Below are 13,994 nucleotides of genomic sequence, written 5' to 3'. Positions count from 1 at the left end.
ACATTTTTTATGTGTGTAGCCATACATCTAAATATGACAGCTTTGCTTTTACTTTTCCAATTCCTGTATATTTCATTGTTTTTCTTATTTTACTAAGCCAGGTAGATCCTCCAGTACCATGTTCACTAGATGTGGTGATATTCTTGTCTTATTCTTAATCTCAAAGCAATTGTAAGCACATTCCTTTTTTAAATTTAAATTTATTGTAACATATATACAAAATAAAATTTCCCATTTTATGAATGCAATTCAAAATATTACATTCACAATGTTGTTCTTCTATCACCACCATCTTTCATGTTACTTATGTAGAATTGTTTAGAAATATCCTTTACCAGATTATGGAAGTATCCTTCTGTTCCTAAATTCTAAGAGGTTTTGTTTCTTGCTTTTTAATCATAAGTAAATGTTGAGTTTTGTCAAAGCTTTTTTCTACATTTTAAAACTCTTCATCTGATCATTTGTTTTAATTTATTAATGAGGTGAATTACATAGATTAATTTTTTTTTTTTTAAGTGTTAAACTGTCTTGCATCCCTGGGATAGATCCCACTTGTTAGTTGCATCTTCGCTCATAAATAAGATTGGCCTGTTTTTCCTTTCTTGTATCTCTTTTCCAAGTTTGGTAACCAAGGTTATGCTGTCCTCATAAAGTAAACTGGGGAGTAAATAATTTTTTCCTACTGTCTGGAGCAAATTTTATGTAAGATTGGAATTATTTGTACCTTGAATATTTTTCAGAACTTGATTGTGAGGCCATCTGAGCCTGGAGTTTTTGCTGTAGGAAGATTTTTAAAATTATTTAGCAGTAAGTTATGGGACTGTTCAAATATTCTGTTTCTTTGTGATTTATGTTTACCCCTTCTATCTATATTTTCTACACATGTATTTGAGAAGAATTTGTGTTCTATGGGCATAGTATTCTGTACACATGCAATAGGCTATGTTTTTTAATTCTTTAGTTCAAATCTTCTATGTCTCATGGATTTCATAGACCTGCTTGTTCTGTCAGTTGCTTGAGAGAGTTGTCAGATCTCTCACTACATTTGTTATTGTTATGTCTTCCTGATGAATTGGAACTTTTATAATGAAGTATATGTAATTATTTTGGTGTTTTGTTTTGTTTTAAATTCTGTCTTGCACAATATTAATATAGCTATTCTTTCCTTAGATTACTCTTTGAAGGGTGTTTATTTTTCTGTCCTCCTACTTTCAGTCTTTAGGTATCCTTCTTTTTCTTTGTGTTTCTTGTAAATAACTTGCTGTTGAATTGTATTTTTTAAGTCCAGCAGATAATCTGTGTCTTTTTTTTTTTTTGTCTGCCTCCACAGTCTAAGCTCATCATCGCCGAGTAATCTGTGTCTTTTAACCAGAGCACCTTGTCTGTTTGCATAGAATATAATATTTCTGGTATATTTGAAATTATACCTCCATTTTCTTATGTTCTTTTGTTTCTTTTTCTCTTTGTTCTTCCTCTCAGTTTATCAGTCATTCCCTACCCCACCCCCCACCCCCCAGTTCCAGTATAGGTTGACCTGGAAGGGGACGGGGAAGTTATGATTAACATTAAACTTTGATAAATTGAGGGAAAGAAGAAAGAGGTTGATGCTAAGGAAGCTGAAGTTTAGCACCAGTTACTTGTGGTGATGAGGGGTTGGTCTGGATATCTACATGATATCTGGGCAAGTGAAGTTTGTGATGGTTACCTTCATACAAACGTGTCTTGCCTTACTTATATAGAGGGAGTCAGAGGCCTTCCTCTTTAAATTGAATTCCATGGAAAGATGGAGTATCCCAGGTATGGTGCCTCAAACTAATTTAACTATTTAACTATTTAACTAATAAACTATTTAACTAATTTAACTATAGTTTGAGGATATGAAACCTAAAGCAGAACTATTAGGGCTCAGTGTTCTCAACATGTCAGAGGTGTTACCCAAACTTACTAACTACCTCTAAAAGCCCAATTTTTTTTTGGAAGGGGGATGAGAAGTATGTCTTTATTTACTTATTTTTATTTTTTTATTTATTAAAAAAAATTAGCTAACACAACATTTAGAAATCATTCCATTCTACATATGCAATCAGTAATTCTTAATATCATCACATAGATGTATGATCATCATTTCTTAGTACATATGCATCGATTTAGAAAAAGAAATAGCAAGACAACAGAAAAAGAAATAAAATGATAATATAGAGAAAAAATAAAAATAAAATATACAAAAATATATAAGAAAAAAAACTATAGCTCAGATGCAGCTTCATTCAGTGTTTTAACATAATTACATTACAATTAGGTAGTGTCATGGTTAGGGACAGGTGTCAACTTGGCCAAGTTGTGGTTCCTGTTCATCTGATTGGGCAAGCGCCGGCCTGTCTGTTGCAATGAGGACATTTCATAGGATTAGGTCATGATCACGTCAGCTACATCCACAGCTGATTCCATTTGTAATCAGCCAAAGGGGAGTGTCTTCTGCAATTAGTGATGCTAAATCCAATCATGGGAAGCCTTTTAAGGAGGACTCAGAGGAGACAGGTTGCATTCCTGCTTTGGCTGGTGAGCCTCTCCTGTGGAGTTCATCCAGGCCATCCATTGGAGTCATCGGCTTCGCAGCCTGCCCTGTGGATTTTGGACTCTGCGTTCCTACGGTCACGTGAGACACTTTTATAAATTTTATATTTGCAAGTGTTCCCTGTTGATTCTGTTTCTCTAGAGAACCCTAACTAATACATCTTGGTACCAGGAGTGGTTCTTAAGGAACAGAATCTTAAAAATGGGTTTTTATGAATGGTTTTCTACTCTGACTGGGCTCAGAGACACTAAGGACTCTGATTCCCGTAATCAGAATGACACTCCCAATCCATGGACTGAGTTGGCAAAGGAGATAGTCAAAATATCATCATTCGATTCTCCTAATGCTTCGCTTGTACGAAGCCAGACTCTGGGGGATAATGTTTTTGACACCTTTACAGAGTTTTGTAGAAATAAGAGTTATAGAGATGTTGGTTGGTTGTTGTTAGATACACTGTCTACATTAAAGGGTGAAAGGGATGGGCTTAAGGCTTCAAACAAGAAGCTTAAGTGCCGTCTGAAAGATGTAGAGGTTTCTATGAGTATCCCGAAGGAAAATTTTATTTCCTGTAGCCGTAGACTTGAGATCTCTGAAAATCAGACTCAGAATCTTATTGTTAGAGTAGCAACTTTACAACGTAAACTGAAATCTCAGTCTTGCATGGTGTCTGCCGTTAAAGTGAGGGCATTGATTGGAAAGGAGTGGGACCCTGAAAAATGGGATGGTGACATATGGATTGATAATGATGTTGGGGGTGAGGTTGAAACCCTAGACCATGCTGAGCCTTCTTTAGATAACCCTGTAATAGTCTGCCCTGAGGACATAGCCGTCCCACCTCCAGCCTGCCTTGAGGAATTGGCCACCCAACCTCCTCCTGAAGGGATTAGCCCTAGAGTTATTAATCCTGTTTCACCAGATGAAACTGCAAATGAAAGCCCTGAAGCAAATGGCTTGGAAGATATTTCTAATTCTTTTCATGATTCACCTCCACCACCCCTCATTTCTTCTAGACCTATAACTAGACTAAAGTCCCAACAGGCCCCTAAAGGTGAGGTACAAAGTATCACACATGAGGAGGTACGTTATACTCCAAAAGAACTGTGTGAGTTTTCCAATTTATATAGACAGAAATCAGGGGAATATGTGTGGCAATGGATTTTAAGAGTGTGGGATAATGGTGGGAGGAATATAAGGCTGGATCAGGCTGAATTTATTGATATGGGCCCACTAAGCAGAGATTCTGCATTCAATGTTATAGCTAGAGCAGTTAGAAAAGGTGTTAACAGCTTGTTTGAGTGGTTGGTTGAAACATGGATCAAAAGGTGGCCAACATTACCTGAGGTTGAAATGCCAGAACTGCCCTGGTATAATGTAGATGAGGGGATCCAGAGGCTTAGAGAGATTGGGATGTTAGAGTGGATTTATCATGCAAAGCCTGCTCTTACACCCCAGGAATGTCCAGAAGATGCACCTTTTACCAGAACAGTGAGAAATAAGTTTGTGAGACTAGCACCATCATCCCTCAAGAGCTCTGTGGTTGCACTTCTCTGTAGGTCAGATATTACTGTAGGAACTGCTGTCACTGAGCTGGAATCCTTAAACACAATGGGGATGACAGGATCCCGAGTTGGCAGAAGCCAGGTGGCAGCACTTAATCACCAAAGACAGGGTAGACGCGGGTATTATAATAGACAACAAACTCAAAGGAGGCATCAAAATTATATGACACGCAGAGATTTGTGGCATTGGCTAGTAAATCATGGGGTGCCTAGAAATACAATAGAAGGGCAGTCTACTAAATTCTTGTTGGAGCTGTATAAACAAAAGAGTTCTAGGTCAAGGGAACAGAAGTCTAACCTGAATTACAAAAACACAGAGTCACGGCCCCTTAATCAATTTCCAGATTTGAAACAGTTTACAGACCCTGAGCCCCTTGAATGAAGGGGAGGCCAGGTCCCTATGGGGAAGAAACCTGTTACACTGCCACAAATTTATACTGTTGACCTTCCTCTAAGTCTTCCCCAAGGAGACCGACAGCCTTTTACCAGGGTAACTGTGCATTGGGGAAAAGGAAATGATCAGATATTTCGGGGATTATTAGACACTGGTTCAGAAGTGACATTAATTCCAGGGGACCCAAAACGTCACTCTGGACCACCAGTCAGAGTGGGGGCTTATGGAGGCCAGGTGATCAATGGAGTTTTAGCTCAGGTCCGTCTCACAGTGGGTCCAGTGGGCCCCCGGACCCATCCTGTAGTTATTTCCCCAGTTCCGGAATGTATAATTGGCATAGACATACTGAGCAACTGGCAGAATCCCCACGTTGGTTCTCTAACTAGTGCAGTGAGGGCTATTATGGTGGGAAAGGCCAAGTGGAAGCCACTAGAACTGCCCCTACCAAGCAAAATAGTAAATCAAAAGCAATACCGTATTCCTGGAGGGATTGCAGAGATTACTGCCACTCTTAAGGACTTGAAAGATGCAGGGGTGGTATTCCCACCACATCCCCATTCAACTCTCCTATTTGGCCTGTGCAGAAAACAGATGGGTCTTGGAGAATGACAGTGGATTATCGTAAACTCAACCAGGTGGTAACTCCAATTGCAGCTGCTGTTCCAGATGTAGTATCATTGCTTGAGCAAATCAATACATCCCCTGGTACCTGGTATGCAGCTATTGATCTGGCAAATGCTTTTTTCTCAATAGCTATTAGTAAGGACCACCAGAAACAGTTTGCTTTCAGCTGGCAAGGTCAGCAATATACTTTCACTGTCCTACCTCAGGGGTATATCAACTCTCCAGCCCTATGTCATAATCTTGTTCGCAGAGACCTTGATCGTTTCTGCCTCCCACAAGACATCACACTGGTCCATTATATTGATGATATCATGTTGATTGGACCTAGTGAGCAAGAAGTAGCAACTACTCTAGATTTACTGGTAAGGCATTTGCGTGTCAGAGGATGGGAGATAAATCCAACAAAAATACAGGGGCCTTCCACCTCAGTAAAATTTCTAGGTGTCCAGTGGTGTGGGGCTTGTCGAGATATCCCTTCTAAGGTGAAGGATAAATTGCTGCATCTGGCCCCTCCCACAACCAAAAAAGAGGCACAACGCCTAGTTGGTCTTTTTGGATTTTGGCGACAACATATTCCTCATTTGGGTGTGCTACTCCGGCCCATTTATCGAGTGACCAGAAAAGCTGCTAATTTTGAGTGGGGACCTGAACAAGAGGAGGCTCTGCGACAGGTCCAGGCTGCTGTGCAAGCTGCTCTGCCACTTGGGCCATATGATCCAGCAGACCCAATGGTGCTGGAAGTGTCAGTGGCAAATAGAGATGCTGTCTGGAGCCTTTGGCAGGCCCCTATAGGAGAATCACAACGCAGACCCTTAGGATTTTGGAGCAAAGCCTTACCATCTGCTGCAGATAACTACTCTCCTTTTGAGAAACAGCTTTTGGCCTGCTACTGGGCCTTAGTAGAGACTGAACGCTTAACCATGGGCCACCAAGTTACCATGAGACCTGAGTTGCCTATCATGAGTTGGGTGTTGTCTGACCCACCAAGCCATAAAGTTGGGCATGCACAGCAGCACTCTATTGTAAAGTGGAAATGGTATATACGAGATAGAGCCAGAGCAGGTCCTGAAGGCACAAGTAAGTTACATGAAGAAGTGGCACAAACGCCCATGGTTTCCACTCCTGCTGCCACATTACCTTCTCTTTCCCAGACCAGAGCTATGGCCTCTTGGGGAGTTCCTTACAGTGAATTAACTGAGGAAGAGAAAACTCGGGCCTGGTTTACAGATGGTTCAGCACGATATGCAGGTACCACCCGAAAGTGGACAGCTGCAGCATTACAACCCCTTTCTGGGGTGTCTTTAAAGGACAGTGGTGAGGGGAAATCCTCCCAGTGGGCAGAACTTCGAGCAGTGCACCTGGTTGTTCATTTTGCTTGGAAGGAAAACTGGCCAGAGGTGCGTTTGTATACTGACTCATAGGCTGTTGCTAATGGTTTGGCTGGATGGTCAGGGACTTGGAAAGACCATAATTGGAAAATTGGTGACAAAGAGGTCTGGGGAAGAAGTATGTGGATAGACCTTTCTGAGTGGGCTAAAAACATGAAGATATTTGTGTCCCATGTGAATGCACACCAGAGGGTGACTTCAGCAGAGGAAGATTTTAATAATCAAGTGGATAAGATGACCCGTTCTATGGATACCAGTCAGCCTCTTTCCCCAGCAACTCCTGTTATTGCCCAATGGGCTCATGAACAAAGTGGTCATGGTGGTAGGGATGGAGGTTATGCATGGGCTCAGCAACATGGACTTCCACTCACCAAGGCTGACCTGGCTACAGCCACTGCTGAGTGCCCAATCTGCCAGCAGCAGAGACCCACACTCAGCCCCCGATATGGCACCATTCCCCGAGGTGACCAGCCAGCTACATGGTGGCAGGTTGATTACATTGGACCACTCCCTTCATGGAAGGGGCAGCGATTTGTTCTAACTGGAATAGACACATACTCTGGATATGGGTTTGCTTTCCCTGCACACAATGCTTCTGCCAAAACTACTATCCGTGGGCTTACAGAATGCCTTATCCATCGTCATGGTATTCCACATAGCATTGCTTCGGATCAAGGAACACACTTCACAGCAAATGAAGTGCGGGAATGGGCACATGCTCATGGAATTCTCTGGTCTTACCATGTTCCCCATCATCCAGAAGCTGCTGGATTGATAGAACGGTGGAATGGCCTTTTGAAAACTCAATTACGGTGCCAACTAGGTGGCAAAAACTTGAAAGGCTGGGGTAATGTTCTCCAGGAAGCTGTGTATGCTCTGAATCAGCGTCCACTGTATGGTGCTGTTTCTCCCATAGCCAGGATCCATGGGTCCAGGAACCAAGGGGTGGAAATGGGTGTGGTGCCACTCACTATTACTCCTAGTGATCCACTAGGAAAATTTTTGCTTCCTGTCCCTGCTACCCTGAGTTCTGCTGGTCTACAGGTTTTAGTTCCAAAACAGGGTGTGCTTTCTCCAGGAGAAACAACAGTGATACCACTGAATTGGAAGTTAAGATTGCCACCTGGTCACTTTGGGCTACTTAAGCCTCTGGATCAACACACCAAGAAGGGGATTACATTATTGTCTGGGGTAATTGACCCTGACTATCAGAAGGAAGTAGGACTGCAACTACATAATGGAGGTAAAGAAGAGTTTTCTTGGAATATAGGAGATCCCCTGGGGCGTCTATTAGTACTACCATGCCCTGTGATTAAAATCAATGGAAAACTACAACAACACAATCCAGGCAGGACCACTAATGGCTCTGAGACTTCAGGAATGAAGGTTTGGGTCACCCCACCAGGCAAAGAACCACGGCCAGCTGAAGTGCTTGCTGAGGGGAAAGGGAACATGGAATGGGTAGTGGAAGAAGGTAGTGATAAATATGAACTTCGACCACGTGATCAGTTACAGAAACGAGGACTGTAATGCTGTTTTGTTCGTGTTATACTATTTAAGTTGTAAGATATCAAGTTTAAGAATGAATGTTGCCCAAGGATTTGCATGCTATTCTGGAGAGATTTAATGTGTTTCCAGTTATATGCAAGACAGTTGAGTATTGTCAGGTAAAAGAAAAAATGTGTGCTTGTTTTCATTTGGAAATTAAGTATGGTCTAAGGTGATATATATATATATATATATATATATATATATATGCCAAGTTGACAAGGGGTGGACTGTCATGGTTAGGGACAGGTGTCAACTTGGCCAAGTTGTGGTACCTGTTCATCTGATTGGGCAAGCGCCGGCCTGTCTGTTGCAATGAGGACATTTCATAGGATTAGGTCATGATCACGTCAGCTACATCCACAGCTGATTCCATTTGTAATCAGCCAAAGGGGAGTGTCTTCTGCAATTAGTGATGCTAAATCCAATCATGGGAAGCCTTTTAAGGAGGACTCAGAGGAGACAGGTTGCATTCCTGCTTTGGCTGGTGAGCCTCTCCTGTGGAGTTCATCCAGGCCATCCATTGGAGTCATCGGCTTCGCAGCCTGCCCTGTGGATTTTGGACTCTGCGTTCCTACGGTCACGTGAGACACTTTTATAAATTTTATATTTGCAAGTGTTCCCTGTTGATTCTGTTTCTCTAGAGAACCCTAACTAATACAGGTAGTATTGTGCTGACTTTTTTTTTTTTTTTTTAGAAATCATACCATTCTACATATGCAATCAGTAATTCTTAACATCATCACACAGATGCATGATCATCGTTTCTTAGTACATTTGCATCGCTTTAGAAGAACTAGCAATACAACCGAAAAAGATATAGAATGTTAATATAGAGAAAAAAAATAAAAGTAATAATAGTAAGAACAAAACAACACAAAACAAAACAAAACAAAAACCTATAGCTCGGATGCAGCTTCATTCAGTGTTTTAACATGATTACTTTACAATTAGGTATTATTGTGCTGTCCATTTTTGAGTTTTTGTATCTAGTCCTATTGCACAGTCTGTATCCCATCAGCTCCAATTACCCATTATCTTACCCTGTTTCTAACTCCTGCTGAACTCTGTTACCAATGACATATTCCAAGTTTATTCTCGAGTGTCGATTCACATCATTGGGACCATACAGTATTTGTCTTTTAGTTTTTGGCTAGACTCACTCAGCATAATGTTCATCCATGTTATTACATGCTTCATAAGTTTATCCTGCCTTAAAGCTGCATAATATTCCATCGTATGTATATACCACAGTTTGTTTAGCCACTCGTCTGTTGATAGACATTTTGGCTGTTTTCATATCTTTGCAGTTGTAAATAATGCTGCTATAAACATTGGTGTGCAAATGTTCGTTTGAGTTTTTGCCCTTAATTCCTTTGAGTAGATTCCCAGCAATACCATTGCTGGGTCATATGGCAATTCTATATTCAGCTTTTTGAGGAACCGCCAAACTACCTTCCACAGTGGTTGCACCATTTGACATTCCCACCAACAGTGGATAAGTGTGCCTCTTTCACCGCATCCTCTCCAGCACTTGTCATTTTCTGTTTTGTTGATAATGGCCATTCTGGTGGGTGTGAGATGATATCTCATTGTGGTTTTGATTTGCATTTCTCTAATGGCCAGGGACATTGAGCATCTCTTCATGTGCCTTTTGGCCATTTGTATTTCCTCCTCTGAGAGGTGTCTATTCAAGTCTTTTTCCCATTTTGTAATTGGGTTGGCTGTCTTTTTGTTGTTGAGTTGAACAATCTCTTTATAAATTCTGGATACTAGACCTTTATCTGACATGTCGTTTCCAAATATTGATTCCCATTGTGTAGGCTGTCTTTCTACTTTCTTGATGAAGTTCTTTGATGCACAAAAGTGTTTATTTTGAGGAGTTCCCATTTATTTATTTCCTTCTTCAGTGCTCTTGCTTTAGGTTTAAGTTCCATAAAACTGCCTCCAAGTGTAAGATTCATAAGATATCTCCCTACATTTTCCTCTAACTGTTTTATGGTCTTAGACCTGATGTTTAGATCTTTGATCCATTTTGAGTTAACTTTTGTATAGGGTGTAAGATACGGGTCCTCTTTCATTCTTTTGCATATGGATATCCAGTTCTCTAGGCACCATTTATTGAAGAGACTGTTCTGTCCCAGCTGAGTTGGCTTGACTGCCTTATCAAAGATCAAATGTCCATAGATGAGAGGGTCTATATCTGAGCACTCTATTCGATTCCATTGGTCGATATATCTATCTTTATGCCAGTACCATGCTGTTTTGACCACTGTGGCTTCATAATATGCCTTAAAGTCAGGCAGCGTGAGACCTCCAGCTTCGTTTTTTTTCTCAAGATACTTTTAGCAATTCGGGGCACCCTGCCCTTCCAGATAAATTTGCTTATTGGTTTTTCTATTTCTGAAAAATAAGTTGTTGGGATTTTGATTGGTATTGCATTGAATCTGTAAATCAATTTAGGTAGGATTGACATCTTAACTATATTTAGTCTTCCAATCCATGAACACGGTATGCCCTTCCATCTATTTAAGTCTTCTGTGATTTCTTTTAGCAGTTTTTTGTAGTTTTCTTTATATAGGTTTTTTGTCTCTTTAGTTAAATTTATTCCTAGGTATTTTATTCTTTTAGTTGCAATTGTAAATGGGATTCGTTTCTTGATTTCCCCCTCACCTTGTTCAGTGCTAGTGTATAGAAATGCTACAGATTTTTGAATGTTGATCTTGTAACCTGCTACTTTGCTGTACTCATTTATTAGCTCTAGTAGTTTTGTTGTGGATTTTTCTGGGTTTTCGACATATAGTATCATATCGTCTGCAAACAGTGATAGTTTTACTTCTTCCTTTCCAATTTTGATGCCTTGTATTTCTTTTTCTTGTCTAATTGCTCTGGCTAGAACCTCCAACACGATGTTGAATAATAGTGGTGATAGTGGACATCCTTGTCTTGTTCCTGATCTTAGGGGGAAAGTTTTCAATTTTTTCCCATTGAGGATGATATTAGCTGTGGGTTTTTCATATATTCCCTCTATCATTTTAAGGAGGTTCCCTTGTATTCCTATCCTTTGAAGTGTTTTCAACAGGAAAGGATGTTGAATCTTGTCAAATGCCTTCTCTGCATCAATTGAGATGATCATGTGATTTTTCTGCTTTGATTTGTTGATATGGTGTATTACATTAATTGAATTTCTTATGTTGAACCATCCTTGCATACCTGGGATGAATCCTACTTGGTCATGATGTATAATTCTTTTAATGTGTTGTTGGATACGATTTGCTAGAATTTTATTGAGGATTTTTGCATCTGTATTCATTAGAGAGATTGGCCTGTAGTTTTCTTTTTTTGTAATATCTTTGCCTGGTTTTGGTATGAGGGTGATGTTGGCTTCATAGAATGAATTAGGTAGCTTTCCCTCCACTTCGATTTTTTTGAAGAGTTTGAGGAGAGTTGGTACTAATTCTTTCTGGAATGTTTGATAGAATTCAGATGTGAAGCCGTCTGGTCCTGGACTTTTCTTTTTAGGAAGCTTTTGAATGACTGATTCAATTTCTTTACTTGTGATTGGTTTGTTGAGGTCATCTATGTCTTCTTGATTCAAAGTTGGTTGTTCATGTCTTTCCAGGAACCCGTCCATTTCCTCTAAATTGTTGTATTTATTAGCGTAAAGTTGTTCATCGTATCCTGTTATCACCTCCTTTATTTCTGTGAGGTCAGTAGTTATGTCTCCTCTTCCATTTCTGATCTTATTTATTTGCATCCTCTCTCTTCTTCTTCTTGTCAATCCTGCTAAGGGCCCATCAATCTTATTGATTTTCTCATAGAACCAACTTCTGGGTTATTGATTTTCTCTGTTGTTTTCAATTTCATTTATTTCTTCTCTAATCTTTGTTATTTCTTTCCTTTTGCTTGCTTTGGGATTAGTTTGCTGTTCTTTCTCCAGTTCTTCCAAGTGGACAGTTAATTACTGCATTTTTGCCTTTTCTTCTTTTCTGGTATAGGCATTTAGGGCAATAAATTTCCCTCTTAGCACTGCCTTTGCTGCGTCCCATAAGTTTTGATATGTTGTGTTTTCATTTTCATTCGCCTCTAGGTATTTGCTAATTTCTCTAGCAATTTCTTCTTTGACCCACTTGTTGTTTAGGAGTGTGTTGTTGAGCCTCCACGTATTTGTGAATTTTCTGGCACTCCGCCTATTATTGATTTCCAACTTCATTCCTTTATGATCCGAGAAAGTGTTGTGTATGATTTCAATCTTTTTAAATTTGTTAAGACTTGCTTTGTGACCCAGCATATGGTCTATCTTTGAGAATGATCCATGAGCACTTGAGAAAAAGGTGTATCCTGCTGTTGTGGGATGTAATGTCCTATAAATGTCTGTTAAGTCTAGCTCATTTATAGTAATATTCATATTCTCTATTTCTTTATTGATCCTCTGTCTAGATGTTCTGTCCATTGATGAGAGTGGTGAATTGAAGTCTCCAACTATTATGGTATATGAGTCATTTCCCTTTTCAGTGTTTGCAGTGTATTCCTCACGTATTTTGGGGCATTCTGGTTCGGTGCGTAAATATTTATGATTGTTATGTCTTCTTGTTTAATTGTTCCTTTTATTAGTATATAGTGTCCTTCTTTGTCTCTTTTAACTGTTTTACATTTGAAGTCTAATTTGTTGGATATTAGTATAGCCACTCCTGCTCTTTTCTGGTTGTTATTTGCATGAAATATCTTTTCCCAACCTTTCACTTTCAACCTATGTTTATCTTTGGGTCTAAGATGTGTTTCCTGTAGACAGCATATAGAAGGATCCTGTTTTTTAATCCATTCTGCCAATCTATGTCTTTTGATTGGGGAATTCAGTCCATTGACATTTAGTGTTCTTACTGTTTGGATAATATTTTCCTCTAACATTTTGCCTTTCGTATTATATATATCATATCTGATTTTCCCTCTTTCTACACTCTTCCCCATACCTCTCTCTTCTGTCTTTTTGTATCTGACTCTAGTGCTCCCTTTAGTATTTCTTGCAGAGCTGGTCTCTTGGTCACAAATTCTCTCAGCGACTTTTTGTCTGAGAATGTTCTAATTTCTCCCTCATTTTTGAAGGATAATTTTGCTGGATATAGGAGTCTTGGTTGGCAGTTTTTCTCTTTTAGTAATTTAAATATATCATCCCACTGTCTTCTAGCTTCCATGGTTTCTGCTGAGAAATCTACACATAGTCTTATTGGGTTTCCCTTGTATGTGACGGATTGTTTTTCTCTTGCTGCTTTCAAGATCCTCTCTTTCTCTTTCACCTCTGACATTCTAACTAGTAAGTGTTTCTTGGAGAACGCCTATTTGGGTCTAATCTCTTTGGGGTGCGCTGCACTTCTTGGATCTGTAATTTTAGGTCTTTCATAAGAGTTGGGAAATTTTCAGTGATAATTTCTTCCATTAGTTTTTCTCCTCCTTTTCCCTTCTCTTCTCCTTCTGGGACACCCACAACACGTATATTTGTGCGCTTCATATTGTCATTCAGTTCCCTGATACCCTGTTCAAATTTTTCCATTCTTTTCCCGATAGTTTCTGTTTCTTTTTGGAATTCAGATGTTCCATCCTCCAAATCACTAATTCTATCTTCTGTCTCTTTAAATCTATCATTGTAGGTATCCATTGTTTTTTCCATCTTTTCTACTTTATCCTTCACTTCCATAAGTTCTGTGATTTGTTTTTTCAGTTTTTCTATTTCTTCTTTATGTTCAGCCCATGTCTTCTTCATGTCCTCCCTCAATTTATCGATTTCATTTTTGAAGAGGTTTTCCATTTCTGTTTGTGTATTCAGCATTAGTTGTCTCAGCTCTTGTATCTCATTTGAACTATTGGTTTGTTCCTTTGATTGGGTCATATTCACAATCTACTGAGCGTGG

The 13,994-nt window shown here is 39.6% G+C and overlaps 1 protein-coding gene across 2 annotated transcripts in view; it reads left to right on the top strand.

The window, feature by feature from the left end:
• The window catches only part of KDM7A (lysine demethylase 7A), a 109,843-nt gene that overhangs the window by 35,554 nt on the left and 60,295 nt on the right, over positions 1 to 13,994 (top strand). The gene's annotated exons all lie outside the window — the stretch shown is intronic.

This window comes from Tamandua tetradactyla, chromosome 1 (assembly GCF_023851605.1).
Source record: "Tamandua tetradactyla isolate mTamTet1 chromosome 1, mTamTet1.pri, whole genome shotgun sequence".
NCBI classification, from domain to species: domain Eukaryota; kingdom Metazoa; phylum Chordata; class Mammalia; order Pilosa; family Myrmecophagidae; genus Tamandua; species Tamandua tetradactyla.
Note: the sequence above shows the minus strand (reverse complement) of the source record. Positions and strands in the feature narration are given on the sequence as shown.